Source organism: Lithobates pipiens, unplaced genomic scaffold (assembly GCF_037356315.1).
Source record: "Lithobates pipiens isolate NorthernLeopardFrog02 unplaced genomic scaffold, aLitPip1_a1.2 Scaffold_10, whole genome shotgun sequence".
Classification (NCBI taxonomy): Eukaryota; Metazoa; Chordata; class Amphibia; order Anura; family Ranidae; genus Lithobates; species Lithobates pipiens.
Window position 1 is genome coordinate 77,856,535 of NW_027507686.1, and position 21,059 is coordinate 77,877,593.

At 46.2% G+C, this 21,059-nt stretch overlaps 1 pseudogene across 1 annotated transcript in view; it reads right to left on the reverse strand.

Annotated features, from left to right (window-relative positions):
- LOC143933056 (cathepsin W-like) overlaps window positions 1-221 on the reverse strand; it is an 81,157-nt pseudogene extending 80,936 nt beyond the window's left edge. The window contains exon 1 of the transcript XR_013262988.1: window positions 141-221. The product of XR_013262988.1 is annotated as a cathepsin W-like (transcript). The remainder of the gene's footprint in view (window positions 1-140) is intronic.
- Window positions 222-21,059: the final 20,838 nt, after the last annotated feature.

Sequence of the window (21,059 nt, forward strand, 5' to 3'; positions counted from 1 at the left end):
AAGAGGTCAAACCAATAGGACATCCAAATGAAATGCTATACAATATCTATATTTACACACATATGCAAACAACATTTTAAGGAATCAGAATAATAAGGGAACAGAAAACACAGACAGAAAAGATCAATGGAATAAATTACCTGATACAAGGTCCCTGAGACAGTGTCTAGCGAAAACACTATGACAAAAGTTAGAAAACACAACAGTGCCATCTTAACTAATTGGTAGATACAACTAATTGCTAATACAACTGTGATTACTCCTTTTATAGGGAATAAAATAGGGAACTAAGAGATAACAAGAAATCTTGCATATACAGTATATATATATATATATATATATATATATATATATATATATATATATATATAGCCAAAAAAGGAAGTAGGAGTACCATCTTTTCTGAAGAATTATAAAAAAAAAAAATTCTGACACCTTTCACCAAAATGTAACAACTTTTCTCCTTGCTCAACTCAAACTCTATCCCACAACATTCTCCTTTTTCAGCAGAGAATTGGTAAAACTATTCTAATAGTGTTATATACTTTATAGGTAGTGCACCCCCTAAGGAGCATGATAAACTGGATCCCCCACTCCTGCACATCCAGCACACCACATCTTCACATGCACTCCAGAGACAGGGAACAGTCCATGACTTTGATATTTGTGTTTTATTAGGGGATTTCAAATTGGATAGGGATGGGAGGTTAGGTGATGCCCACTTGGCTTCAACAAAACAGCTTCAGGGACATCTTCCTATATATTTGCTATAAATACAGTCTCCTTTACACTCCTCCTGCACTTCACTTGATTTCAGTCTCCATCTGAATCACTGTTAATGGATCTAACAAATTCTCATTCAGATTTAAGAAATGTTCCTTTGCAGGCAGGAACTTGAAGCCCCTTGTTGTGTATCAGAATATAGTAATCAGCTTGTACTTCTCCTCTTGTAGCTACTGATCCCAGCACCACCTGGCTGCAGCTGCCCCTTTCTCTAGCCATCCAGGCTAAGTTTCCTCTCCAGTCCTCCAGATTAACTCTTCACCAGCCCACCCAACTGATTCTCACCAGCCTATCCAGCTGACTCTGCAGGAGATCTCCCGGGGAAGGCTGAAGACTTCAGGGGGACTGGCTACATGTAGCAGTCTCCCCCCTGGTAAGTTCCCAGTAGGTCTCTAGTCACACTGTCCTCGCTCTTGCTCCCATGCCTCCAGGAAGGGCTTCCTCTTTATGTTGTGGCAGGATCCTTCCAGCACCAGAGCCCCAGCTCAAGGTCACCCCCCAGACTAGGGGGAACCCCTGACGGCCACAGACAGCCTCCTCAGCACTATATCTCCATCTTCCACCCGCCTGCACCTGCTGGCATGACTCCTGCTTGTTTATGAAGTAAGCTCTGCCCCCTGCCTGCCCACTCCTGGAGATTGGCCGAGGCCTCATAAATGTTGCAGGCATTGCCAATTTTCTCTTGCCCACTAGCTATAGAACATTCTCCAATGTACCAGAAACAGGGGGAGGCACCAGAGGAGTTGTCAGGATAAGTCACCCAGCCCTGAGCCACTGAACCTTGACCCAGATTCACAGCTCAAGATTAGCCTTGAGCCAAATAAATTTACCTACACAACAAAACCTATGCTACATATAGCACACACACTAGAGGGTGCTACATATATAATGAATATAAACTCTTTAATTAGACTGTGAATGGAGACACAGCACTGTGATGAGCTCATCTCTCAGTCACTCTGCTTTCTCTTCCTATCAGCAAGCTTCTTCTCAGAACATGAACAGATTGGCCACTTGTACTACTTCTTACTCATACCCTCTAGCCCTGCTGTATAGAGACTGCAAAAGGTGCCAGGTTGATTCAGGAGCCTACACCGTTTGCCCTTAAAGATACATTTGATGGTGTACTAATGTTTACAGGGCTGCAATAAAGTGGTAATAAACCAAAAAGCAAACATTTATTATATTGCAGCTTACCAATTATTGAGTTTTTTTCATAATGAAGAGTACAAAGATCTATATATATAAAATAAAAAGTTTGGTACTTTCTGTGATAAAATAAAACATATAACGAATGGTTACTAATGTGGTTACAATGAGAAAACAAGAATCATAATAGAACTCAACCATTGGATGCAGTGTCAATAATAGTCTAATGGCAGGAGCGCCGCCCCCCCATCCCCACACACCCCACTGGGATTAAACTGTGTCTTAGGGTAGGAAGCAACGCAGCCAGACCCTGGCTTAATTTCAATTAACATAGTAACAAAATACAAAGAAGTTATAAGTAGAACAATAACAGTGATATACAATGAGCATGAGAAAGAAATGATAGACTATTCATTGTTTAAACGCAGCTGGGAAGATAAGATACTGGAGCATACTTATCGAAAAGGATACTTGAGCGACATTACAGGACCAGGTTGTTCTTTGAATACCAGGTCGTCAAGGGAAACCAAAGATCACTGACAGTCTCATCTGCCTTGTGTGTGTACAAATCAAACTTCATTGCTATAATGTATTTGGATTCATTGGATATCTCAGTTATTGAAGGTACAGATTGTGATTTCCATAATCTGGCAATACAAAGCCTAGTGGAAAGGAGAACATGAGTTATAACTGTTCTAAAATTCGGAGGGATGTCCTCCATGTTCAAAATCGCCAGGCTTGGTGAGAGGTTCAACTTAAAGCCTGGGATTTTTTTAGATCATTTCAGACTGCTTACAGCTTAGAGAGTTTACTACAAGGCCAGAAGTTGTGGTATAAGTTGCCAATCTGTATGAGCTTGTGTGTTCATTGACATAGCCCAACACATTTAGTTGCTGCATAAGTCGTGGATAGTGCTTTCTGCCATTGGTCTGGTGTAAAAGATAGCTCGAGATCTCTTTCCCAAGCTTGAAATTAGGGAGATTTGGAGAATATCGCCTTGTTATTGATAGTAACATAGAACAGAGAGATATCCCCCTGTTGAACTAGTACTGGGTCTGAGAAATCGAGCTATCTTTTGATATCAGGAGTTGTATGTACAGTAGTAGAGATGCCATGCGTCCATTATTGAATTGTTCAGTTTGTGGAAGTGCATATTCCACACATAATGTGAGGAAAGTTTTGAGGGCGTTGCCCCTGTATAGATCCAAAATGTGGGAGATGCCCTACTGAATCCAGTGGACAGAGACAATGCTGAACTAAGGAAGGCATTTGTTTTTTTTAGGCTTTCTTTCTTCCATTTTCAGCCGGTGATCCTGCCAGTAGGTCTATTTTCTTTCAAAAAGGACAAGCTCTCTCGCTGTTGTATCAGTTACAGAGATTAGACAAGCCATGTAACACTAACAGGGATGCTTACAATGGTCAGCTTTTATTTATTTATGTAAAACCTTTATCCCAAAAGGAAAAACAAGTTTGTAAAATAGCTGGAGTTTAGCTTCAATTTGTTGGTGTATTTAAATCTGCTGGTATGTCTAACACCCCCCAGACTGACAAGCTGCTGTCAAAATGTGCCCCTATTAGAGGTCGACCGATATATCGGCCGGCCGATATATCGGCCGATATTTGCCGTTTTTTAAATAATCGGCATCGGCCGATTTGTGCTGATAAAAAGCCGATTTAGAACTACAGCGGGACTTTGAAATGACTTCTGTATAGAATGGTCTAAGGGCCGGTTCACACTGCGAGGCGAGGCGAGGCGACACGGCTCGCCTCGCCTCGCTCCCGCAAGTCGCCCCCATTCAGTACTATGGAACCGTTCTGAGAGGAGCGACTCGAGTCGCTCCGACTCAGAAAAAAGGTTCCTGTACTACTTCGGGGCGACTTCGGGGGCGACTTGCATTGACTTCTATGCAGAAGTCCTCTGCAAGTCGCCGCTGACCCCCCCTGCAAGTCGCGGCGAGGAAGTCGGAGACGCCTCGCCGCGGCTCGCAGTGTGAACCGGCCCTAAGTTGACTGAGTCGTCATAGCAACCCTTTCCTCCACTCTGGGCAGGCTGCCAAGAAAAGAACAGAATGATACAATGTTTACACTTGAATGAATTAAGTCATCTGTGTGTAGAAGTTCTCAGTTTAACCATTTAAAGACTAAATCTTTTCTGACACTTGCTTACAAGTAAAAAATCCTGTATTTTCTGCCAGAAAATCACTTAGACCCCCCCAAAAAGGATATATATTTTTTTAGCAGAGATCCTAGGGAATAAAATAGCGGTTGTTGCAATATTTTATGTCACACGGCATTTGCACAGAGGTCTTTCAAATGCATTTTTTTGGGAAAAAAATACACCATTTAAAAAATAAAAATAAAATAAAAACAGTAAAGTTAGCCCATTTTTTTTTTTTTGTCCAAAAGTTTTGACTACCTGTTTTTATTTAATATATATATATATATATATATATATATATATATATATATATATATATATTTTTTTTTTTTTTTATCTAAATCATACATACAAGTAAACTGATTGGAGGTTTGTTTTGTTTAATAAATGTTTAAGTGTAAGAAATTTTCTGTATCACGTATGAAGGCTGCTTTCACACTGGAGCGGACAGACGTTGATGGTAAAACGCAAGTTTTAGCGGCTCTTTACCATCATTTTAGCGGTGCTATTTGGCTGCTAGTGGGGCACATATAACCCAGCTAGCGGCCAAGGAAGAGGTTAAATGCGCCCATGAAGCACCGCTGCCAAATCGCATTGCATGCGCTTCGGCAGTGGTGCCCATTCATATCAATGGGCAGGAGTGGTGGAGGAGCGGTATACACCACTCCAAACGTACTGCTTGCAGGACTTTTTTTAAGATCCTGCCAGCGCATCGCCTCAGTGTGAAAGCACTCTGTCTTTCACACAGACTGCAGGGGAGCCATTTTACAGGCACTTTACAGGCGCTATTTTTAGCCCAAAAGCGCCTTAAAACGCCCCAGTGGGAAAGGTGTGTTAGATCAAGGGGGATTAAAAATAAATAAATAAAATAAAATCGGCCTAACATATCGGCCCAAAAAAATCGGCATCATATATCGGCTATCGGCCGCCATGATTTCTAAATATCGGCATCGGCATCGGCCAGAGAAAAACCCATATCGGTCGACCTCTAGCCCCTATACTCCTACTCCTACCCCCCCCCCCCCCCCCCCCCCGAGTAGGGGCAATCTAATACAGGTGTTACTGGCCAGATCACCAAGTAAAAACAGAAGGAAAAAAGGCTTAAAAAGAAAACTTAATGCAGCCACCAAATTTAATGATTTGTAAGCTGTTAAATATTACCTTTTGGTTTTGGGTTTAATATCGCTTTAAAGTTTTGCTACTCTCTAAATTCACTTTTTTGAATAAAAAAAAATAAGAAAGCAGTAAAATTAACCCAATTTTTTTATATTGTGAAAGATAATGTTATGCCGAGTAAATTGATACCCAACATGTCATGCTTCAAAATTGTGCCCGCTCGTGGAATGGCGACAAACGCTAACCCTTAAAAATCTCCATAGACGATGTTTAAAAAATTCTACAGGTTGCATGTTTGGCGTTACGGAGGAGGTCTAGGGCTAGAATTATTGCTCTCACTCTACCGATTGCGGTGATCCCTCACATGTGTGGTTTGAACAAAATTTTCATATGCGGACGCTACAAAAGTATGCGTTCGCTTCTGCACGTGAGCTCGGTGGGACTGTGCGCGTTTAAAAAAAAATGTATTATTACTATTTATTTTATCTTTTATTTTTACACTGTTTAAAAAAAAAATGTCACTTTTATTCCTATTACAAGGAATGTAAACATCCCTTGTAATAGAAAAAAAAACATGGCAGGTCCTCTTAAATATGAGATCTGAGGTCAAAAAGTCCTCAGATCTCATATTTAAAATGCATTAAAAAAAAAAAAAAGAAAAGAAAAAATTGTAATTTTAAAAAATCACACAAAAAAATTGTCCCTTTAAGAGCTATGGGCGGAAGCGACGTTTTGACATCCCTTCTGCCCAACAATTGTATGGAGACGGGTGGGGGCCATCTTCCCATCACTCGTCTCCATACTGAGCCATTGAGAGGACGCGATCGCCTCTGCTGCTGGCGACAGCTCCGGTAAGCGGCGAAAGGCACCAGATCGCGGTGGGAAGGGGGGCCCTCTCCCGCCACCGATAAAAGTGATTTTGTGGCGAATCTGCTGCAGGGACCACTTTTATCTTGTAGTGGACCACCCGCTGAAGAAGGGGATGTTTGTTGACATTTATTTATAAAGCCGCAGACACACGTAGCCGTCTGTCCGACGTACTTAGTCTGGCGGACTTCCCGCCAGACTGTCAGTCGGACTTTCCGAACGGGCTACTTGCCCACACACGGCACTTTTTCAGCGGACTAATACGGCGTACTAAGTCCGCCGTACTATCCGCCCTACTTTTGAAATGAACGGACTCGCCCACACACGCGGAGGAAAGTCCGCTCATTTCGAGCGCGTCTCCAGGTAGGCGGGGCCGGGCGAAGGAGATGTCGCCGGCCCCGCCGCCTGGTATGGACTTAAAGGGGAAACCCAATGCCGAAAAAAATCGGCGTGGGGGTCCCCCCCAAGTCCACAACAGACCCTTGTCCGAGCACGCTACCCGGCCGGCCAGGAGAGGGGGGGCGAGCGAGCCCCCCCCTCCTGAGCCGTACCAGGCCGCATGCCCTCAACATGGGGGGTGCCTTGGGGAAGGGGGGCCGCGCGGCCCCTCCACCCCAAAGCACATTGTCCCCATGTTGATGAGGACAAGGGCCTCTTCCCGACAACCCTGGCCGTTGGTTGTCGGGGTCTGCTGGCGGGGAGCTTATCGGAATCCGGGAGCCCCCTTTAATAAGGGGGCCCCCGGATACCGGCCCCCCACCCTATGTGAATGAGTATGGGGTACAATGTACCCCTACCCATTCACCTGTAAAATAAAAGTAAAAAAAAACACAACACACAAGATAAAATACTTTATTGCACAGCTCCGGGGGTCTTCCGTCTTCGGGGGTCTTCTTGCCGGACTCCTCCGCTATCTTCTTGTAGCTCTTTTTCTAGCGGAGGAGTCCGGCTTTCTTCCTCGCCGCCGCCCTCTTCTTCCGACTTCGGGGGTCTTGTCCCCCTCTTCGGTCTTCTGTCGCCGCCGCCGCCGCCTTCCGTTCTTCTGTTCTTCTCTTCTTCTTCTTCAGATGTTGCTTCGCCGAGTCCTCCGCTCACAATGACAGGGAACGGGCACACGGCGACTTATATAGGGATAAGGGGCGGGGTCTTCGGTGGATGTCACATGGGTTCATGTCACATGGTGACCCCGCCCCCTTATGATGTCACAGTCCCGAAGGATGCTGGGACTGTCGCCATGTGACATCAACCCATGTGACTGACCGGAAGCAACAGCGGAGGGTGAACGGCCAACCTCTTCAGACTGGCAAACCAGGGTCTCCTTGGCCAAAAAGGAGCCACTAAGATGAGGTCCGTAGCTTCCGTCAGGAACTTCTGCAGAACCTCCGCAACCATCCTTACAGGAGGGAAGGCATAACACAGACTGAATTGCCATGGATTGGCAAAGGCATCTATCCCCCTGGCCTGATCCTGCGGGTGAATGGAAAAAAAACTGTGTCACCTTCCTGTTGCCTTCTGCTGCAAATAGGTCTATTTCTGGCCGTTCCCAGCATGCCACAATCTCCTCGAACACCTCCCTGTTGAGGGACCACTCGTCCTGGCCTACCTTCTGCAAACTGAGAAAATCGGCCAGCGAATTCTGAGCACCCTTTAGATGAATCGCTGATATCGAGGACAATTTCCTCTCGGCCCAACAGAAAATTCTGTCTGCAATATCCTGCAGCGCGAGGCTTCTGGTTCCCCCCTGCTTGTTCAGATAAGCTACTGCTGACCAAACCTGCAGATCCTGGCCCTATATCTGGAACTGGAAGGCTTCTATCGCTTTCAAAATCACCAGAAGCTCCTTCTGGTTTGAGGAACGACCTGCCTCCACTTTCGACCAGGTCCCCTGAGCTAAGACGCCCTCTAGGTGGGCACCCCAACCAAACGCACTGGCATCGGTCGTGACCACCACCACGGCCTGTCGGGACCAGGGAAGACCCTTGTCCAGGTTGACCTGGGCCCGCCACCACCACAGAGACCTCCTGACGATGGAGGATAGGGGTATAACCTGATCCAGGCTCTGCTCCTTGCCGTCCCAATAATGGAGCATAAGGCTCTGCAATGGGCGCTGATGATGCCTTGCCCAGGCCACCGCTGGAAAACATGATGTCATCAGCGCCAGGACTCTCATAACCTCCCTGATCTGGGCTTCCCGACCTGATTGAAGCTGGGCTACCGCCTGCTCTAACTTCCTGATCTTCTACGCCGGAAGAAACACCCTCATCTCCACTGAAGAGATCCTGTATCTTAGATAGAGGACCTACTGTGAGGGGGTCAACTGGGATTTTTCCTGGTTGATCAACCACCCCAGTGAACGCAGGAAAACCAATGCCTCCTGCACGTCTTTCTCCAGCTGTTGGGCCGACTAGGCTATAAACAGTAGATCGTCCAGATATGGAATCACTGTTATAGCCCTGAGCCTTAACGGAGCCAGCGCCTCTGCCAGTACCTTCATAAAGATCCTTGGTGAGGCCGAGAGCCTGAAAGGAAGAGCTCAGAACTGGAGGTGTACCACTCCTGTGCTTGTCTGGACTGCTAACCTGAGAAACCTCTGGGATTCCGGATGAATCGGGATGTGAAAATATGCATCCCTGAGGTCCACCGTGGCTATGTAACAACCCCGAAACATAAACTTGGTTACCGAAAAGATTGACTCCATCCGGAACCGTTTGTATTTCATGAACCTGTGGGCGAAGATTCAGGATCAACCTAAATTTCCCTGAAGGCTTCTTTACCACAAAGACGTGGGAGTAAACCCCCAAGCTTTGTTCCTCCAGGGGTACCTGTACCAGTACCTCTTGGTCTACCAAGTCTCCCAAAAGAAGACCCAGAGCCTTCGCCTTCTCTTGGTCCCTTGGTAACCTGGTTTCCTGAAAATTCGGTAGGGGAACTGAACCAAACTCCAACCTGTAGCCGTTCCTTATTACATCTCGTATGAACAGACTTTCGGTTGAAGCAACCCATTGTGGGGGGAACTTCCCCAGCCTTCCCCCCCCGGGACACAGGAGTCACTAGGTTTTAGAGGAGGGTTAAGGAGGATTGAATAAGATTCCTCCTCTGCCCCTCCCCTTGTGACCCGACCAATGTTTTTTGGGGCGAACCTCCCTTTCCTGCAGGTTCTGCTGCCTAGAGCTTGGAAAAAAAACGCTTTCCTTCAGCCTTCCTTTTCTTCTCTACGAAAGCTTTCTTCTTATCCTGCGTGCACTCTAATGCCTCTTGCAGGCCAGGCCCGAACAAGTGGTCCCCTGAAAAAGGTAATCCGCACAGCCTTAATTTCGAAGCTGCGTCCCCCGTCCAGGTCTTAAGCCATACGGCCCTTCTGTCTGCATTTACTAACGCAGCAGACCTAGTGGCTAATTTGACTGACTCTGCGGAGGCGTCGGGCAAAAACCCCACTGCCTTGAACAGTAATGGGAAGGACTTCAACAGTTGTTGCCTGGAAGTGCCTGCTGAAATATGCGACTGCAATTGTGAAGCCAACACTCTAAATTCCTGGCCACATAGGTGGCTGCTAGGGCTGGTTTAAGCCCAATTGAAGAGGCATCCCAAGCCCTCTTAAGCTCTTAAGCAGTACATCTCCCCTCTTATCCATGGGGTCCCTGAGTGAACCGCATCCTGCATCCGTCTCAAAAGGGAACCTCCGTTTAAGGCTGCCTGAAAAAAACAGCCTCTTTTCCGGCTAATAGCTATAAATTATCCTCGCGCCACAATGTTTAAACAAATAAAGAAAGAAGTTATGGTTGCAGCAAAACACCAACAGGGGCTCAAACCCTCCCCTAAATAGATATGCTGTATGTGTGTTGAATGGTGTTGCGCTCCACACAAAAAATGAATTTTTAAATATAGATATATATCTTAATATATAATACACGAATAATTATGAAATAGCTGCATGTGGCTGATTAAACTAGTAGTTCCAAACAGTGAATAAGTGCCATCTAAATAGTATCCAATCACATACAATATGATGGTTGGATCGTTTTAGACTAAAGTGCATGAAGTGACAATAAACAGTAAAGTGCATCCAGTGTCCATAAATATAGCCAAACTAAAATATTTGTGATAAGGATCAAAAATTATGATTCAATCCATAAAGTGCATCAAGTGAAGAAAAATAATAAAAAATATAAAAATGAAAAAAAAAAATAGAATTATGTATAAACAAATATTAGCAAAACATTAAATAGTCAATTTCCAATAAAGTGCAATCATATGATTAGTATCCAATAGCAGTGGCAATGTCTCTTTCTATAACAAAAACAATAGTCCGTATTTAAACGTGCACTATGTGAATCCACTCTGTGTCATAAACATATAATGACTCCGTGACCACAAAGTAAAACTCCACCGGTGATCTTGTGAATCTCCAAACAATCGGTGTCCACACTAGGTGCACACTAGGTGCAATGACTACCTTACCTCACTGCTGTAAGGTAGACAGCAGATAATACTTCCAGCAATCAGGTGGTATGGGTAATATAGGTGGTCCCTTCTAGGTGCTTAGTCATAAGTCATCACTCATATCGTGATTGAGACACCATCTTAGACACAGAGGCTACAAACAAGAGACACCCGGGAGACGGTATCGTATGCAATTGATGTTAAAGTGTTTTCTTTTACACAATGACTGGTGTAGCATGTTGAGAAGATTGGTCTTATGGATAACTATATATGATTTTAGATTCAATACTCTTTTTCAAGTATTTAATAAATCTATTTGTCAGAACATATTGATTTGGACATTTGTTATATAGGTTTTTAGAGCACTGTTTTTATTTATTTATTGTTTTACCCATTTCTTCCTAAGTGGCTGGCAGCTGCACTAGAGACTCAATATTTATATTGACACTCCAATATGATCTGAATTTGATCGGATATAGTCTGCTCATTCCAGCGCCAAAAGACGTTATTTGTGTATCATGTCCAAAGTCCGGCCCACAGGCCGGTTTTGAACGGCCTGCCTAGCTATCTAACCAGCCTCTTCAACCAGTGTGCCGCGGGATCAGGGCTGTCAGATGAGCCCGATCCCCGGCCGACACTGTGAGAGTATCAGAAGCTCCGTCAGCTTCTAAAGTAAAAGTAAAGTGTAGAGGAGTGTGCTGTGCTCCCTGCTTCCCCCTACAGTGCAGTACCCGGCTGAATGAGGAAGCTGGAAAGGTACAGTACTATGCTACAAGCTAAATTAGTGATAAAAGGGCTTTATTCGTGTGTGTGTGTGTGTGTGTGTGTGTGTGTGTATGTGTATGCGTGTGTCTGTATGTATGTGTATGTATGTGTATGTATGTGTGTGCTTGTATGTATGTGTCTGTATGTATGTGTATGCATGTGACTGTATGTGTGTGCATGTGCCTGTATGTATGTGTATGCATATGTCTGTATGCATCTGTATGTATGTGTATGCGTGTGTCTGTATGTGTATGTATGTCTGTATGTGTGTGTGTGCATTTGTCTGTATGTGTGTGTGCCTACATGTGTGTGTATGTGTCTGTGTGTATGTTACTTTTAATCCGGACCCCCCCCCCCCATTCTTGTACCATCAGAACTGCTTTTGTAGGGCTTGTATGTGATAGCAGCCAGGACTGCTGCCCCTCTGAAAAGCAATCCATACACAGATCGCTTTTCAGAGGCATTTGAAAGGCAGTAAAGAGGCATTATGTTGCCTCCTCACCACCTGTTTTAAGCCTGTAAATGCAGCATCCCTATACCGCAACTGTGCAATCCACACAGTTGCGGAGTAGTTGCAGTGCAGGCCCATTCACCCTGGGTATACCTCCAGCTGCAACCACAGCATGTGTACACCCCCAGCTGCTCCCTCTGCAGCTAAAGGGGGAGAAGTTGGGGGTAGTAAAAACAGCTTAACTATGTGCTTTTACTGCCCCTCCAACCTGACATGGTTCACATCTGTGTGGCTGCGTGCTGTGTGGAGGGCAGCCCATTCATTTCAATGAATGGTTGTCCTACCCACAAAAATGCAGGGAAAGAAGTCGAGCTTTTTTTTTTTTTTTTTAAATTGCACTGCACCAAAAGCACGCCATGTTTTGCAATGTGTGGGGTACCATTAAGAATTAATGGTACCTCTAAAGAGCAAAGCATTCGTGTGTGTGTCGGGAATGAGCGTGACAAAGGCAAGAGAATTCTTGTTGGGCTGTGTATTACTGCTCGGATGGACACACTTAGACCGGATTTTAATTTTGGTTCAAAGAATATCAGGCAAAATGATCGGCCCTCAAGCACGTTCACTTCATCAAATCTGGCCCTCTTTGAAAAAAGTTTGGACACTCCTGATCTAAACCTTAAATGAGTGCAGAGAATGTACTGAGCTGCTCAACAATCTGGAAGAGATCAAAAGTAATCTCAGAAGGAAAGGGTGTCAGTCAGTGATTGGTCCCCTAAAGAGGAATGCCGAGATCTGAGACCACACTTGTAAAGAAGAACTCAGCATATGGATGGTGGAAACCCCCCATAATAGGCACATCATGTTACAGACCCGGGAACTTGGCACAGGGATGGTGGGAACCCCCATAATAGGCACATCGGGTTACAGACCCGGGAACTTGGCACAGGGATGGTGGGAACTCCTTATAATAGGCACATCAGGTTACAGACCTAGGAACTTGGCACAGAGATGGTGGGAACCCCTCATAATGGGCACATCAGCTTACAGACCCGGGAACTCAGTACAGGGATGGTGGGAACCCCTCATAATAGGCACATCACGTTACAGACCTGGAAACTTGACACAGGGATGGTGGGATCCCTCATAATGGGTACAGTAGGTGTACAGACTGGGGAACTCAGCACAGGGATGGTGGAAAACTGCCATTCCGCTCCTTGACAGCGAGGTGTGAGGTTGCTAGTTCCTTTGCTCCTGAGCTCTCTGAAGGAGAACAGTGGCATATTTAAAGAAAAATATAGGAATGAGGAGCGATTTAATCGCATGAGAAGAGGAGCCGCTTCCTGCATGGAAGGTGACCCAACCAGTGAGGCGATGCAGGTACTGGCGGATTGAGAAAGAATAGGAGAAATTGTTGATTTTGATGGCTGAATTTAGGAAGAAAAAACAAGTTTGTGCCAAATTATACAGCAAGAAGAGGCCGGCTCTGAGGCCTGAGTTGAAAGACTTGGAGCAAGCTGTTAAGAAGCAGAAGGAGTTGGTGAGCTCTCTGAAGGATAATAGTGGCATAATTAAAGAAAAATATAGGAATGAGGAGCGATTTAATCGCATGAGGAGAGGAGCCGCTTCCTGCATGGAAAGTGACCTCATCAATGAGGAGATACCGGTATCGAAAGACTCAGCAGAGAGTGAGAAAGTGGGCCTGGAGGATGAGCCCAGCTCTGCAACACCTCAGACATCTGCTGAGCCCTCAATGGCGGAGGTGTCTGTCCCCTTCCCTCCCCAGCAATGTGGAACATCTGAGCAGGAGATTGAAGGTTCTGACATGCTGGATTTGATCAATAGACTGGAGTCCACTCCAGATTCAGCTCCCCAGGATGGTAAGGAGAAGATGGACACCTTTCCTAGCCCTGTGGAAGAAAGACATGTAGAGAGAGCAGGTGCAGGTACAGTGTGTGTGCAGGATGGTGTGAATTTTAATGACAAGGGCCTGCTGAGGGTTGTAGTACTACAGACAGTCAGCCCAGACCCATAGACAATATACAGCAAGCAATAACATCTGCTAATAACTGACATGCTTCAGTCTGCAGAGAGGTCCATGGACAATACAGAGGCTTTGCCTGGACCAGGCACAGCAGCTGTTCCTGTGAATGGTGGAGGAGATGCTGGGGGCAGTAATGTTACAACTCTCCAGGAGTCTACAGCAGCCAAGTCTGTGATGGATCCCAGGATTGAAGCTTAGTGTTGGGGGGGGGGGGGGGGTGGCTTCTGCCTCTGCTAATCAGTAGACTGCTATCCCAACTGATTCAGACTCTCTGCCAGCAGGTTTGAATGTGTCCAAGGACAAGACTGCAAATGCTGGTGGTGGAAGAAAAACTTATGCTAGTGTTGCTGCCACAGGTTCTGGGAAGGGGGAGCAAGCAGAGAAGGAGCATGGGAACGTTCTATCTTCCTCCCTGTTCAAAAGGAGGAATGTTGTCCAGTTAAAATGGGAAGGCGATGGAAACCCCCCACATAGGAGGACAGTGGTGGATAAAATCCTGCAGATGGGGCTTAGGCCTGCAGATATCTTCGCCCTGATCAGTCCGGCAGGTTCCTATGAGTATGATTTGTCCTTTATCCATCCGGAGTCTTTAGAAATATTTTGGGAGAAGTATGAACACGTGTGTAGGGGCCTGCCGGACTGGAAAGGGCTCATCCCCAAGCTTATATCACGCCAGCCCCTCATTAAAATGGTGACAATTCTTGTCCGTAATGAATTCCTACCACAAGGGGATTTAACTGTATGGTTGAGGTATGGGGACGTCCTGAGGCCCCTAAAAAAGATTTTGGACGATCGGGGAATATGGACAGGGGTATGGTCTGTGCAGCTAAAATTAAGTGCTCATGCACACAGACGTTTTAAAAAACTGGCTGCAAAGCTAGCTCCGACGCCTGGAAAAATCGGCGTTAAAAACGCGATTTTTACCGCGTTTTGCATTGGCGTTTTTGTGCGTTTTTGCACATTTTTTAACGTTAGCGTTAAGTAGCGTTTTTAAAGAAACACATCTCTTGGCTATAGCACTCAGAAAACAAAGAAAATATGTTACGCGTTTGTGCACGTTTGTGCGCGGTTTTGCGCGTTTTCCCGCGATTCGCGTTCTTACAGCTCTAACTCCGCGCCACGGAACGCACTGGTCCTGGGTTTTTTTTACAGCTTAAAAACGCCTATGCCATTTGCAGCTCAAAAACGCCTAGGTTAGCATGAAGCCATAGACTAACATGGACAGGCGTTTTTAAGCTGCAAAAAACGCTCAAAAAAGCGGCTGTAAAAACGTCCGTGTGCATGAGGCCTTAAAGTCATTGACAATGTTGTCCAGCATCTGCCATCCTCAGCTTTCCTGAGGAGGGACAGGCTGACCATCTTCTACCCAGGCCAGCCAAAGCTCTGCAACAACTGTGGAGATAAAGGGCATCTTTCATCCTCCTGTCCAGTGATGAAGTGCTCTCTGTGTCAGGGTATAGGGCATTTGGCAAAGGACTGTAATACTATAAGATCTAATCTGTGCAATGCGGTGGGACATCCTTACAGTCAGTGTCCTGAGGCAATGCACAACAAGCCGGAGCTCATGAGAGAGTTATTTTTCGTCTGGACATGGAGGATGCTCAGAGCTCAGCAGCTGGAGGGCCTGTGAGTCCATCAGTGTCTGTGCCAATACCCAGGGCTCAAGTCCTGCTGGAACGCATGGGAACAGAGTTCCTGTACTTTTTCCACAACAGGAACTCAGTTCCCGTTAGCAGCTGTCTCCTGCAAGACTTTGAAGTATGAGAGCTGTGTGGTAGGTGCTACACCAGCAGCTGCCGACACAGCTTGCAATAGTAAGTGCACCTGAATGGTCAATGTCTGACCATTCAGGCATTGCCAGTAGGGGGCCCCATGACAGCTTCCGCCTCAATCTACCTGTCATTCACAGCTAGCTGATGGGTAGATCAGTTATTCTGCTCACAGGACATGCAGGGAGAGAGTTGAGCTAAGGGAGGAACATCAGTTTGGGGTGGTAAGCTGAGCACAATACTTGGCAAAGTTTATGTGGAAATATGTGAAGGGTTGGAATAGCAGCGAGTGTGTGTTGGAGCCCTGCAGAGTTTGCAGCCCCCCAAGCTAACATACATCTCCTAAGCAGGAACACATCACTATCTCTCCAAGGATTCTGTCCAGATAATGTGCAGTTAATTTATGACCTTTCCATTTAACCCTGTGTTATCCAAACTCTGTTCAATGAAAAGTGTAAACTCACCACATAAACACTCTATATACAAATAACATTCCCCAATAAAGATCAGAACATGATGTTCACATTTGCATGGAAGCACAATTGAATGAATGCGGATTAATCAGAGAATTACCGTATTTATGTTTATTGAGGATTTTTTTATTTATTTTATGTACTAACAGTTAAGCTTCATACACACTATACAAAAACTGGATGAAAAATATCACTTTTGAAGCATTCGTGCATATGAGCGTATCATTTTTTTACTTTTTTTGGTGGGGAAGTGGATCTTGGGTGGGAGTTCCCACACTTTTTTCCCCAGGACTTGATCCCTGCCAATACCCAATGTGTCTGTGTCTCCCCAGTCTGTGCCAATACCCAATGTGTCTGTGTCTCCCCAGTCTGTGCCAATACCCAATGTGTCTGTGTCTCCCCAGTCTGTGCCAATACCCAATGTGTCTGTGTCTCCCCAGTCTGTGCCAATACCCAATGTGTCTGTGCCAATACCCAATGTGTCTGTGTCTCCCCAGTCTGTGGTGCCCCAGTCTGTGCCAATACCCAATGTGTCTCTGTCTCCCCATTCTGTGCCATTACCCAATGTGTATGTGTCTCCTCAGTCTGTAGGTAAGGTTTCAGTTGCTAAGAATGTGTCCAATCCTTCTGTGTCTATGTCTTCTAAAATTGCAGAGGCAGCAAGAGGTGCTGAGGCAGGTGCATTAAGTGCGGTGCCAGTCCCCCTCCCCGACACTGCAGGGTCTCTGTTACGGGTCATGGGGTGCAGAGGAGTGGGGAGGATGGTGAAGGGGAGGATAGGTGTGGGGAGGCTGTTGACTCCGTTTTGTCCAAGGATGATATGGAGTGGTTGGAGGATAAAAGGAAGGAAAAAAAAAGAGGTACAGTTACCTTAAGTCCTAAGGTTCTGCCTTTAGAAAATAAGTTTAAGGTCCTGTCAGATGATGTTGATGATTGGGACTCGTTCAGTTCAGCGTCCTCTATGGATAATGAGTGCAAGGGTGCAACGAAGCATGCTGATTCTCCAGGCAGAGGGACTAGTCAGGCTAAGAAACGTCTGCCTCAGCTACCCTAATGGCAGTTCCCACTCTGTTTTTATAAAAGGCTTCATGCATGGTGACGGTGATGTTCCTTAGTCTGGCTCTCCCGTAGGGATTATGTTGTACGCATTTTGGTTTGCACCATTTATTATGTTCTTGTTTTGTATAGTCATATTCAATTATTTAGTAAATATGTTTTATTTATTTATTATGGTTTTATTGTATATAAGTTGTTGTTTGTAAGATTTTCAATAAACAAAATGAACCCCTCATAATGGGCACAGTAGGTGTACAGACCCGGGAACTCAGTACAAGGATGGTGGGAACCCCTCATAATGGGCACCACAGGTGTACAGATCCTGGAATTTGGCACAGGGATGGTGGGAACCCCTCATAATGAGCACAGCAGGTTACAGACCAGGGAACTCAGCACAGGGATGGTGGGAACCCCTCATAATGGGCACATCAGCTTACAGACCCCGGAAACCCAGCACAGGGATGGTGGGAACCCCTCATGATAGGCACATCAGATTACAGACCTGGGAACTTGGCACAGTGATGGTGGGAACCCTCATAGTGGGCACATTAGATGTACAGACCTGGAAACTTAGTACAGGGATGGTGGGAACCCTCATAATGGGCACAGTGGGTGTACAGACCCGAGAACTCAGTACAGGGATGGTGGAAACCCTTCATAATGGGCACCGCAGGTGTACAGACCCTGGAATTTGGCACAGGGATGGCGGGAACCCCTCACAATGAGCACAGCAGGTGTACAAACCCGGGAACGCAGTACAGGAATGGTGGGAACCCCTCATAATGGGCATAGTGAGGCTGCAATTGATGGCCACAGTTTTACCTAGCAGTAATGATACATAATCACCTGATAAATAGCTATTACAGCCCTGCATTACTTAAAGTTTAATTTTTCAGTTTGCGCCTCCCCCCCTAAAAAAAAACAATTTTGAGCACCAGCCGCCACTGCTTTACATGATTACCATTTATGTTCTCCATCATCACAGCATAATATTTACCTATAGTCTGGTCAGTAAATTGTTTTTTCTTTTCCTCCAGTCAGTAAAATGATGAGGCCATCATCTAGAATTTGGAAAGATTTCTACTGAGAGCAAAGCTACAATTTGTAAATATTTTGAGAAGAAATATTATTTTTCAAATGCTTCAAGGATGACAAATCACACCCTTCATGCCAGGGGTACCCTAAATTCATTAAAAATACTTTATGGAATGAAATTATGAGGACCAGAATAAAAGTGCAAGTAACTTTCCCTCCAGAGTTCTCATTCCAGAAATACTCTTTCTGCTGCTTCTGGATCAGCACAAAGGGGCTGAATTACAAACGCTTTGCGCCATGAGTTGCGGCAAACAAATGCGCAACGGTTACATAGTTACATAGTTAGTCAGGTTGAAAAAGGAAAAGAGGGGGGATGAGAGAGCGCCCCCCTCCTGAACTGTACCAGGCCACATGCCCTCATGGTGCTTTGGGGGTAGCTCCCTAAAGCACCTTGTCCCCATGTTGTTGAGGACAAGGGCCTCATCCCCACAACCCTGGCCGGTGGTTGTGGGGGTCTGCGGGCGGGGGGCTTATCGGAATCTGGAAGGTCCCTTTAACAAGGGAACCCCCAGATCCCGGCCTCCCCCCTGTGTGACAAAAGTGTTAAAAATGACAAGAGACAGTTTTTGACAATTCCTTTATTAAATTTTTCTTCTTACATCTTCTTTCTTCTGGTCTTCTTCTTTTTTCTTTACTTCATCCTTCGGTTTCTTCCTCCATCTTCTTCTTCCTCCGATCCTCTGCTTCTTGCTTTGGTGTTCTCATCCGACACCCTTCTCCACGGCATCTCTTCTTCCTGGCATCGTTCTTGGCCCGCTCCGCGCAATGGGAGGCTCCCGCTGTGTGGCGCTTCTCTTCTTCTGTCAGTTCTTATATAACGGAGGGCGGGGCCACCCGGTGACCCCGCCCCCTCTGACGCACAGTTACGTTATATAAGTGTCAGAAGAAGAGAAGCGTCACACAGCGGGAGCCTCTCATTGGGCGGGGCGGCCCGAGAACGAAGCGAGGATGAAGAGACGCCGTGGAGTAAGATGCCGGTCGAGAACACCGGAGCAAGAAGAAGAGGAAAAAAAGTCCTTAAGTGTACTGTGTTCGGACGCCGGACATATTGCACCTATGGGAAGTGCAACGTCTATGCACTCACGAGATTGCAGACGTGGCACTTCATTTGCGGGGCGTTGTGAAGCACTGAGTAGCTTCTGCCCGTTCGTATTATATATTATATTACGACCGGGCGGTTTGATTGACATCTGAGATGATGACTTCCTGTTTTCTCTCTACAAATGCGCCCAGGAGAGAGGAACCAGGAAGTATGAGGAGACATTGCTGGAGTGGACAACACACTGCAAGGTAAGTAAGGGGGGTTTGATGTGAGGCTGCTGCAAATTGGTGGGACACATGCTGCTGCAACTTGGTGACACATTCTGCTGCAACTTGGTGACAAATTCTGCTGCAAATTGGTGACACACGCTGCTCTAACTTGGTGACACATTCTGCTGCAACTTGGTGACACATTCTGCTCTAACTTGGTGACACATTCTGCTCTAACTTGGTGACACATTCTGCTGCAACTTGGTGACACATTCTGCTGCAACTTGGTGACACATTCTGCTGCAACTTGGTGACACATGCTGCTCTAACTTGGTGACACATTCTGCTACAACTTGGTGACACATGCTGCTCTAACGTGGTGACACATTCTGCTGCAACTTGGTGACACATTCTGCTGCAACTTGGTGACACATTCTGCTGCTCTAACTTGGTGACACATGCTGCTCTAACTCGGTGACACATGCTGCTCTAACGTGGTGACACATTCTGCTGCAACTTGGTGACACATTCTGCTGCAACTTGGTGACACATTCTGCTGCTCTAACTTGGTGACACATGCTGCTCTAACTCGGTGACACATGCTGCTCTAACTCGGTGACACACATGCTGCTGCAGCTTGGTGGGACACATGCTGCTGCAACTTGGTGACACATGATGCTGCAACTTGGTGACACATGCTGCTGCAATTTGGTGGGACACATGCTGCTGCAACTTGGTGGGACACATGCTGCTGCGACTTGGTGGGACACATGCTGCTGCGACTTGGTGGGACACATGCTACTGCGACTTGGTGGGACACATGCTGCTGCGACTTGGTGGGACACATGCTGCTGCGACTTGGTGGGACACATGCTGCTGCGACTTGGTGGGACACATGCTGCTGCGACTTGGTGGGACACATGCTGCTGCAACTTGGTGACACATGCTGCTGCAACTTGGTGGGACACATGCTGCTGCAACTTGGTGGGACACATGCTGCTGCGACTTGGTGGGACACATGCTGCTGCGACTTGGTAGGACACATGCTGCGTCGACTTGGTAGGACACATGCTGCTGCAACTTGGTAGGACACATGCTGCTGCAACTTGGTGACACATTCTGCTGCAACTTGGTGTGACACATGTTGCTGCAATTTGATGGTGACACATGCTGCTGCAATCTGGTGGTGACACATGCTGCTGTAATTGATGGTGACACATGCTGTTGCAATTGATGGTGACACATGCTGCTGCAATTTGATGGTGACACAGGCTGCTGCAATTTGGTGATGACAAAGGCTGCATTTGGTGGGACACAGGCTGCATGTAAGGAGGGACTTCGTTGGGGACACCTGATGGCAGGCGACATGTCTAGTGACATATCTTTATCTGCTGATTGTTAAACTTTCTAGAATACACATATTTCTATTTTTGTGATCTGTCCCTGCTGTCCCTCCATCCCTCTCTCCCTCTCCCTCCGTACCTCGTTCATCTCAGACACTAACCAAACCACCTTAGAGCCACGCCTACTATTTCACTGAAACCACGCCCATTTTCACCAAGTGGGAGGGGTAAAAAAAGGAAGGGCAGGGTCTGGCGCCCCATCCTAAAACTTCACCCGCCGCCACTGGCCTGCATATTATCTG